This window comes from Phocoena phocoena, chromosome 14 (genome assembly GCF_963924675.1).
Source record: "Phocoena phocoena chromosome 14, mPhoPho1.1, whole genome shotgun sequence".
In the NCBI taxonomy this organism is placed as follows: Eukaryota; Metazoa; Chordata; class Mammalia; order Artiodactyla; family Phocoenidae; genus Phocoena; species Phocoena phocoena.
In genome coordinates, this window is record NC_089232.1 from 77743283 (window position 1) to 77754753 (window position 11471).

Consider the following 11471-nt stretch of genomic DNA (forward strand, 5'->3'; position numbering starts at 1 on the left):
GAAGTGGCAGGAAGATGCCTTCTGGTGGTGGAGGTGAAAGGGTGGTCAGCTCTTGATGCAGGGTTTGTCAAGTTTTATTAAAGAAGAAAAAGGAGATGGCTTAGAAGTCTGTGATTGAGCAGACACCGGCCCGCCCACCTTATGTCAATGCAGACAAGCTGGAATAATGAACACCTCCACCAATCTCACATCATCCCTTTTCTTTCATGTGTGAGACCCAGAAAAAGATTTCATGAAAGTGTGTCTAGAGGAAAATAGGAAATGTCACTGCCGCTGAGTTCCATTTGAAATGAGCAGGAGAAAAATACAGACTCGGGTAATTAGGTTTTTAGATCCAGCTCAGACTGTAACATTCGTTACCCCGCTGTCTTCCGGGTCTGATGTGTAGATCAGGTATCATGGGGGGGAAGCAGGGGGTCCAGAGCTTTCCTTCACGAGGCAGCCAAGGGCAGAGGGGGAGCATGGGCTTTGAGCCGACCCCCAAATTCATTAGTTCTATAGCATTTGCAAGTTAGGTAGCCTCTCTGACCTTCATGGTTTTGTTTGTATTTTGTTTTTGTTTGTTAAAACAAGTTAACAATACTTTAACAAAAGGTTACTGAGACGGGCTTCCCTGGTAGCGCAGTGGTTGAGAGTCCGCCTGCCAATGCAGGGAACACGGGTTCGTGCCCCGGTACGGGAAGATCCCACGTGCCGCGGAGTGGCTGGGCCCATGAGCCATGGCTGCTGGGCCTGCGCGTCCGGAGCCTGTGCTCCGCAACGGGCGAGGCCACAGCGGTGAGAGGCCTGTGTACCGCAAAAAAAAAAAAAAAAAAAAAAAAAAGGTTACTGAGAGGCTTAAAATACCCTGTAAATATTTAAACACATCTATGAAATGCTTGGAATATTAAACAATGAGCAATTTCTTGATTCCTTCTTTCTTTTCTTCTTCCGTCCCTTCCTTCCTTCCTTCCTTCCTTCCTTCCTACCTTCCTTCCTTCCCTCCCTCCCTCCCTCTTTTTCTCTGCAGTGAATATCTGCTCCTTCAGGTAAAGAGTCTGACTTCTCAGGAATCTAGGTGCCACTGGACAGATTATTTGCATAAAAATCAGATCCCCCACATAACAGGTGCTAATTTGGAAGTGTCCCTAGAGGCAGGAAGGCCTTCAAAGGCCTCCAGTCCCCTAAGTGGATTAACACTTACCAGTAACTTGATTACAACAAAACTCTTCCAAGCTATAAAATGACTCAGCTCCTGTGAGGGCCATATGCACAGTTTCCATCTCATTAGCAAAACACTTAGCCCTTGTAAGCCTTTGAAGAAAGAATAGCTCTTTCCCAAGAAAACATTCTCGTCTCACTCCAGTCTCTGACATTGGATTGAACTTCACCTTGCAAACTATAAACATCATTTTCCTGAGCAAATGACCCTCTTCTCCAACCTGGCAGGAAAGGAAGTGTCTCCTTTCGCTATCCCAGCGGTCTGGTGTCTTCTTGGATCAAGGTGTAAACTGTAACTTGCAGAGTAACTGCTGTTCAGTTTTCAGAGGAGTGTTATCCACAAACGTCATGGAAGGAAAGCTAAACTGATCTCCAACGAGGGAAAATATATGTGAAAGTCTCTTCATTCCACTCTGAAGGACCATTCAGTTCCTTGCTGAGGGGTCTATTGCCTGAGTCTACACTTGGGGCTAAAATAATGTTGACTGAAATCCAAATTCATAGCAGATGAGAAGTAAAAAATTACAAATCAGAAGAGAAATGATGGGCAGATGGGTGTATCTGAAAGAAACGTAGTGAAAGGAGCGTGAAGGCTCAATATGACCAATATAGGAAATCAAAAGCCACAGCAGTTAATGAACATCTCGTGCTGAGCGATATGCCAAGCACATGTCGATACCCCCAGGGTCACCACCCAGATGCCGCTCAGCACAGTGAGGGTTGTTCACAGATGCTGAGAAAAGACTGATGTATAAACGATGCAGCCACTACCTCATCAAGAGATAGAACGTCTCCATCACCCTGGAGGGTGTTCCCCTCATTCCTCCCTTTCTCAAGTCCTGACTGCCCTGATGTCCATCTCTGTAGATTGTGTTTGCTTGTTCCAGGGCTTCAAGGAAGTAGAATCATACAATATTGCATTGCTTTGTGTCTGGCTTCTTTCATGCAACATCATGTTCTTGAGATCTATTTATGTTGCTGTAGGTATCAAGTACCCACTTTTTCTGCTGTTGAATAAGTATTCCATTGTATGAATGTACCACAGTTTGTTTATCCATTTACCTATTGAGGACCATCTCTATACAAGTCACTTTATGGGCTTATGGGTTTTTGGGGGGGTTTTTGGTTTTTTAAGATGTTGGGGGTAGGAGTTTAGTAATTTATTTATTTATTTTTGCTGTGTTGGGTCTTCGTTTCTGTGCGAGGGCTTTCTCTAGTTGTGGCAAGTGGGGGCCACTCTTCATCGCGGTGCGCGCGCCTCTCACTATCGCGGCCTCTCTTGTTGCGGAGCACAGACGCGCAGGCTTAGTAGTTGTGGCTCACGGGCCTAGTTGCTCCACGGCATGTGGGATCCTCCCAGACCAGGGCTCGAACCCGTGTCCCCTGCATTAGCAGGCAGATTCTCAACCACTGCGCCACCAGGGAAGCCCTGGGCTTATGTTTTTATTTCTCTTGGTAAATATCCAGGAATGAGACTACTGGGTTATATGGTTAGTGTACATTTAACTTTTAAGAAAGTGCCAGTTTCCAAAGTGATCATACCAGTTTACATTCCCACCAACAATATGTGAAAGTTCTAATTTCTTTATATCTTGTCCACACTCACTATTGTTAATCTTTTTAAATTTCAGCCATTCTAGTGTGTGTGAAGAGATTTCCCGTTGTGGTTTTAATTTGCATTTGTTTTTTGCCTCATGAATGACTTATAGAGCAGGAATCTGCAGACTCTGTCCATGGTCAGGACCAGCTCCATAATTTGCAAATCTAAACATAAAGGAAAACCACAAGGCCACTTGTTCTAAAGTTAGTAAGAATTCCAAGATGACAAGAGCAAAACATTAAACAAAGCAAAAGACCCTGCTAAGTGCAGAAGCCTGTGACATTGCACAGGTCACATGCCCTTAAACCTGGTTATACTGGGGAGCCAAATCCAGCCCATCACCCATCTTAGCATGGCTTGTGAGCCAAGAATGATTTTAAATAGTTTAAAATTTTTTTAATTATATTTTTGATACTTAAAAATTTTCAAAAAATTCAAATTTCAGTGATCATAAATGAAGTTTTATTGGTACACAGCCATGCTCATTCACTGATGTTTTCTCTATAGCTGGACAATGGCAGAGTTAGCAGTTGTAACAAAAAGTGTACAGCCTACAAAATATAAAACATTTACTCTCTGGCCCTTTACAGAAAAATTTTGCCAAATCCTGCTATAGACTGTCTTTCCATGTATTCACTTAACCATCTGTATATCTTCTATTTTGAAGTGTCCATTCAAGTCTTTGGTCTACTTTGAATTGCATTGTTTATCTTCATTTTCGAGTTGTTAAGGTTCTTCATATACTGTAGAGATAATTCCTTTGTCAGATATCTGTGTGAAGAATATTTTATCCAAGTCTCTGGTTTGACTTTACATTTTATTAAAGACTTTTCAAAGAGCAGGAGGTTTTAATTTTGATGAAGTCCAATTTATCAATTTTTGTTCTTTTGTGATTAGCACTTTTTGTGCTCTTAAGAAATCTTTGCCTACCTCAAAGGTGCAAAGAATTTTTTCCCAATTTTTTTCTGGACATTTTATACTTTTATTTTTATAATTAGGTTTATGATCCTTTTCAACTCTTACTATTTTTTGGCCCACTGGTCAAGGTTTATTTATTTATTTTTTTCCACATGAACATCCAGTTGGTTCTGGACTATTTGCTGAAAAAAGAGTTCCTTTCCTCATTGAATGAGAGCTCTGTTGAAAATCATAAAATATAAATATTAGTGTGAACTCTTGTTATATTTTCTTTTTACAAAATAATATGTATTTCCTAGCTCTGTCAAGTGGTAGAGCCTAAAAACAATAACTAACTTTGTAACAATGAGCACCACAGTTCATATATTGGTGTCTAAAAAACATTTCACACCAAAAGAAACCAGAACAAATCTGGAAGAAAAAAAAAAAAATACAAGATCCTGGACTACTTGTCATGTCAGAAAGTGAGTAAGCTAAAAAGGCTACTGGGGTTGTGTCAAAATGACAGAGTAGCCCAATTCAAGAGGTTCTGTCTGTCCCCAAATGCACTATTTTCTGCACCAAAGTAATAGTAGATATAACACTTTTAACACATCAAAATACATGAAAAAATCCATATGCTTATAACTGTGCAAAAAACAAACACACACACACACACACAAACACACACGGTAATACCATTTATAGAAAATCATCTACCCTACAGTAACAAAAGGCAGATCAGTGGTTCTTTGGGTACTGGAACAAAGGAAGAGCTGACCTGCGGAGGAGCACAATGAAACTCCCAGTGGTGGTGGAGGTGTTCTCTCTCTGATTGTGGAAATGGTTTCACTCATATGAAATTGCCAAAACTCCCCAAGTTGTGTACTTTAAATGAATAGTTTATTTTATGTAAGTTATTCCTCAATTAAATTGACAAGGAAAGATTCAATTAGGTGAATTTAGTTGAGAGTATTTTTCAGAGTCTCTGCATACCTACTGATTGTCCATTTGTTCTATCAATTACCGAGAGAGGAATGTTGAAATGTAAAACTATAATCATGAATTTTGTCTTATTTCTTCATTTTAATTCTATAATTTTTGCATTCAGGAATTTTTAAGCTGTTTTTAGATTCATACATATTTATGTTACTGTTTCTTCCAAATGAATTGCTGTTTGAATCAGTGTGAAATGCCCCCTCTTGATCATTTTTTAATACTCTGTCTTAAAGTCTACTTTATTTTTTAAAATATAACCACTTTCTTATGCTTACTGTTCGCATGGGATTGTTTTTTGCATCCTTTAACTTTTACCCTGTTTGTATTTTCAGATTTAAAATATGTTTCCTATAGATGAGAATTGCTTTTTAAATCCATTTAACATTCTCTCTCTTTTTTATAAGACTCTCTAGTGTTTTACACATATGCAATTATTGATATGGCTGGTTTACATCTATATTTTGCTTTGTTTTTCGTTTGTTTCTCTATTGGTCTTTTTCTTCTCACTGCAAACATCTTGTTCTTTATTCTTTTTAGTATTCCATTTTATTTTCTCTATTTGCTTCTCGCCTACCCTAGTCTTGCCCCTGGGCTAACAATACACACTGTTAATGTATCAGTCTGTTTAGCATCCATAGTGTACACTTCACGCTTCACATTTCCACTTGGAATTTCAGACATTTCATTTCCCAGTTGCCACTTCTGTCATCATACCTGATGCTTCCCATTCTCAGTTCCTCCTCCCATCCTCACAAATAGAATAACTTTAGAGAAAGCATAGTATCATTTACCATCTGCACCATCTTTTACCTTACAGTGCATGAAATCATCATTAGTTCTTTGGGGAAATGAGAAGGATGAAACATCACATTTTATACTGATCCATTTAATTACCATGTTCTGTGCTCTTCATTCCCTACTGTAGATCCTAGTTGGCATGGGGGTCATTTCACTTTGGCCTCAAGACTATACTTGAACATTGATCGTGGTGTGATTCTGCTGGCAAAAACATTCTCTCAGCTTCCAGTTTATGAAAATGGCTTTCACTCTCATTGTCGAAAGATATTTTAGTGGGTATAGGATTCTGGATTAACAGGTTCTGTTTTGGCTTTCAGCAAAGTAAAGCTCTCATTCCACAGACTTCTGGATTCCGTTCTTCTGTTGTTCCTGATGAGAAGTCGGCTATCATTTATATTATTGCTCCTCTGTGTGTAATGTGTCTTGTCTTCTCTAAATACTTTCAAGATTTTTCTTTTATCTATGGCTCTCATCAGTTTAACTATGACGTACCTATATGTGGTTTCATTTGTATTTTTCCTGCTTTGAATTCACTGTGATTCATGGATCTATATGTCAAATAATTTTGTCAAATGGCAGAAATTTTCAGCCATTGTTTCTTCCAATATTTTTTCTGCCCTATTTATTCTCACTCTTCTCCTTTTAGGGCTCCTAGTACATTTATAATAGACAGTTTATTTTGTCCCAATGGTTCCCAAGGTTCTATTCATTTTATAAGATCTATTTTCTTTTCTCTTAGATTAAGTAATTTCTACTGATCTACCTCCAAATTCATTAACTCTCCAATCTGTTAAGCCCATCCAGGGTTTTTTTTTTAAATTTCTTTTACTATACTCCTATATTCAAGAATATTCATTTGGTTCCTTTTTAACTTTTTATTTCTCTGATGAGATCTTTAATCTTTTTTATATTTTATTCATTTTTATTAATGATTTTAATTAATTAAAGCCATATTTTACTTTTATTATTTTAAGTTTTCCCCATTAGTTCGTTGAAATTCCTATAATAGCTGTTTTAAATAAAATACACCAAATACAACATCTAGGGCACTTCGGCATTGGTGCTTAGTGATTTTTTTCCTTAATTACGTGTTAAAATTTCCTATTTCTTTGCACACTTGGTAATTCTTGGTTATGTACTGGACTTTGTTGATAATGTGTAGTATGGGTTCTGTGATTTTGTTTGTTGAATGTTGCATTTTGTTCTAACTAGCTCAAACACTGGCTGATTACACTGAATTTGGGTAGACTTGTTTTTATGCTTTGTTAGACCAGGTGTGGAACACTCAAGATCTTTCCCAACTTCCTCTAACTTGGCAGGACTCAACATTCAAACTCTGCCTCTCCTGTGAATCTCATCAGGGCCTGATTTTAGTTTTGTTTAAGGTGGGTCTAAAATAAAATTCTGCAAAAAACTTTCCTCATGAACAGGGTCTTTGCTCCTAAGACATGGCCTTTATGGTGTCCCAGGTAGATGCCTGTGATGTTTATTAGACATAAGTAATTTTGTCCATTCTGGCTAGACCAAAACTTCAGCATTCTCCCAGCCCTGCTGGAGCACTAGGCTATTCATTCTACTCTCACCTCTACAGCTGCTACTCTCTGGTAAATATGATGAAATCTCCCTGCCTTCACATGCAGCCAAGCAGCCCCTAGCTAAGGACGTGTGAGGAGCCCCTGCAACAGGCTTCTGACTTTACTCTCCACTCTGTACAGCTGCCTCCTCTCCAGTGCCCTGTTCCAGAATTATAACCATCTTAGTTGTCCTGGACTCAAATCTCCACCTCCTCAGATCAGTGGCAGCTCCGTGCTCTGCTTGGAGACCTCTCACTAGGCAGAGGGACAGGAAATTATGGGGCTTTACCTCATGAGTTTCCCTTTTCTCGTGGAATGGAGCCTCGTGGTCAATGCTGAGAATAACTGCTTTGTCTGTTTTGTTCAGTTTTATGGTTGTTTACATTGGAAGGGCCAGACCCGTACTAGGTAGTCCATAATCGTGAGAAGCTGAAGGCTAACGCAATTGTTTTTATTACTGTACCATGTGGATATGTAACCTTAATGTAATTTCTGCTTTCCAGAAATATAACAGGCAAAACGAGCAGGTACTATTAGCTGAAAGTCCCAGAGGAGTTCTGCGCCAGTTAATAATATATTTTCTTAATGGATTAGAGTTTTAATAATAAACACTCACAATAATGATAATATTTACCTTTATTATCTATTAGGGGTATTTTTTCAGCAAGACTGTAAGTTACTGATGGAAAAAATAATAGCCACCCGGCCCTGAGGCCATTACCAAGGCCCTCTAGAGCCTAGCTGGCAGTCGCTCCTTACCTCCACCTCCACTTCCCTCCAGCAACCAGGACTGGCCCAATCTTGATGGAGGCAGGAGCTATCTAATTTCAGTGCCCTTATTCTCCTGCAAATCAGGTACTATGTATCATTCTTGGAGCTCAGGGATCAGAGAGTTAAGGTTAAGAGGCATGGATGGACCTAGAGATTGTCATATTGAGTGATAAGTCAGAGAAAGACAAATATCATATGATATCACTTGTATGTGGAATCCAAAAAAAAGGTACAAATGAAGCTATTTACAAAACAGAAATCAAGTCACAGAAGTAGAAAACAAACTTATGGTTACCAAGGGGAAAAAGTGGGGGAGGGACAAATTGGGAGACTGGGGTTGACATATACACACTACTATATATAAAATAGATAAATAATAACCTACTGTATAGCACAGGGAGCTCTACTCAATACTTTGTAATGACCTATATGGGAATACATCTAAAAAAGAGTGGATACATGTATATGTATAACTGATTCACTTTGCTGTACAGCAGAAACTAACACAACATTGTGAGTCAACTATACTCCAATTTAAAAAATTAATTAAAATAATAAAATCCCTCTCCATACAAAAACAATTTTATACTTATTATACAAACAATCTGGATAAAATTTGACATTTGCTTTACTCAGAATTGAGAGATCAAAAAGCTATCTTTAGGAAATAACTGCTCGTTAAGAGACTACAAAGTAGGCTTCATCTGTTTTTGATATTTTAAAAAATGATCACAACATACCAGATAATAAGCTCATAGAGGATGAATCCCTATTTTATCTGTTTTATATCCTCTTAATATACTATAGTTTATGGCACGTACTGATTATTTAATATTAGTTAAATAAATAAATGAATGTTTTACATTATTCAGTCATCTACAGTGAAAATTACCATGATTTGTTTTCAAATTGATCATTAAATATTAATACTATCTTACTGATAGTTTAAATTAAATTTTATGCAAATAATTAAATACACTTGTTACAAACACTTGTTGAAAACTAATGGAAAAATAAAATGCAATAAATTCTGTTGTCACTCCTAAAAAAAAAGAGAGAGCGAGAGAGAAGGTCTCAATCAGCCATTACACTATCATCTAGTTGGAAAAAATATCTGTGGTGCACATATATAATATGCCAAATATTAGAAGGAGAAGGTATTCAGTAAACAAGGAAGGAAGGAAGGAAAGAAGAAAAGGAAGGGAGGGAGGGAGGAAGAAAAAAAAAGAAAAGAAAAAAAGGGGAAAAGGATAAGGAAACAGAAAAAGAAAAGGAAAGAAAAGAAAAAAGAAAGAAAAATGGGTCCTTGTCCTGAAAGATATTACTGTTGAATAATTTGAGAACACCTAAATTTTAATGCCATGTGGTAAGATTGATTGTGGGAATATAAGCGAAGTACTAAGGAAGTTTGGAGAAAAGTCACCAACTGCCTCATGAAGGAGAACCACACAGATAAAAGAAATATTTAAGAAGGTATGAATGCAATAGGTGCAAATTTCACAGCTAAAATTTCTCACTGGTAAAGATATCACTTGCTTTATTTCCCTATAACTAAATTTATCTCAGGAACCACCATTCCACTTTGGTAGAAGACAACCTAATCTTACCAATTCAAGAAACATTCAGTCATTTCTGGCTTAATATTGAGTCTCAGGAGAAACCACTAAACCAATTCAATAGTTTCCTCCTTTCTTCTCCTTTACTGAGGGTGTGTCTCAGGTTGATTTAATTCCTAGGAATTTATTTTTATTTGTCAGTTTGGCCTGGCAGGGTGGGGGGTGGGGTTACTTATTATCCAAGAATTGAGGGGAAGATATCTGGCCCATAGCTATCAGCTTTTCTCTAAGTTGGCATCTTGTTGGCTAGATAATCAAAAATAGAAACCAGCCAGTATTTCTTCGTGCTTAGGTTTATATCAGGGACTTTTTCAGGTTCACAGCAGCCTTTAAATTCTAGTTGTGTTCTTCAAATTTGCCTTTTCTCATCAACAATATTCCTTCTCTTGCAATGTTTGGTGTTTTTTTCTTCTATCTAAACTTATGGGATAAACAAGTTCTGAATCCTAGAGCACTTAACCTTTGCCATTAAAAAAAAAAAACAAAATCTACTTTCTCCTTCAAAAAAAGGCCTGGCTCTTGTAAGCTTTGATTTTAAAGACTTGAATTTGCCTTGGAATTCAAAGTCTATTTTTGTCAATCAAGGGTTGAATATCAACTATTTACTTCTCTTTGCAAACCTGCTTTACAAGTCTACACTGAAGCAAGGATGCCAGTGATGAAACAGCCAGAATATTAGTATAAAGAAATGAAAAAAAGGTTTTTAAAAGGTCATCTGAATATTTTCTACTCGATACTGCAGACCCACCTTCCACATTTCTCTGCCCTGCTTTATGTCCCAGGATGCTAAGTTTTATGGGCTACATCAGTGGGCTCCCTCACTCTCTGGATTCCAGTTGAGTTTGGCCAGTGGTCAAGAATAGCCATCAGAGTACCTGGTTTCCTCTCTGGCTGTTCTCTGAAAGAGGGTGAGACTCTTTCACTCGTGCCACTTGCCTAATGCTGGGGGCACATGCATCTCTTTGGCTCTGATGTTATGACATCATTTGTTTTGTCATTTTCACACACGATTAAAAAAATTACTTCTTTGCCAGCCCCTCTCCCCCAATCTCTTTAGGAAAGCTCTTATTTCAAACGCCAGTTGGAATTATTTAAAGTAGGTGGATTCTGGGAGGCAAACTCTGCAGGCCCCCCTCTGTTTCTCCCATGGCCTTTAAGGCAGACTTCTAGAGAACAAAAAAACAGGGACCCTTGGATCTCCAGTCCAGGCTTGGGATGAGAATATGGCTCTCAAATGAAGATCAATAAAGACTCAGACTGCTCTGGTTTCAGACTCACCAGAGTGTGGAGGCTGCCGATTTTAAGTTGAGCCTGCCTTCTACAAAAGGGTGAGGGATTTCGTGTGACACACAGATATATCAGTGACAACCCAAAGCCAGCCCTTTCTCAAATCTCCCTCTTTTCCGGTAGGAAACAACCCATCCTTAACCCATCATTCAGGGTCATCAGTAATGTGGCTCCAGCCCTAATTCCACCCTCTGGTCTTATGTATTTAACTCCTTGCTCACAGAATACACTCCTTTTCCCCAATAAATGTCCCATGCTTTCTCAAGTCCATGGCTATGTTTGTACCATTTGTTTCATCTGCAGTGTCTTCAGCTGAAGCACATCCTCTTAGCCAGAACTAGAACATGGGTCACTGAACATAGATGCAGAACTCTCTTTGTAATTTCATTCTTACCCACGTTATAGCTTGAACACTTATAATTTTGGACTGTGTTACCATGCACCCCTAGTTCCTGGACAGTATGACTTCCTTCTTGGGTGCAGCCAAAGCCCTCATATGACCCCAATCTCATTCATAGAAAGAGAATATCTATAAGTGCTGATTAATCTTTGAAAGGAAAAGGCTAACTTCCCTCCACTGAAGAACATCAGGGACCATGTGGTATTTGTATGGCGGGTCCTTCGTTACTCAAGGACCCTAGGCCAGTTCTGAGAACAGAAAAAACTTCAGCATCCTGGCATCTATGAGTCTTCAAAAAATTAAAGTTAAAACCTCAATATCAAACCTCT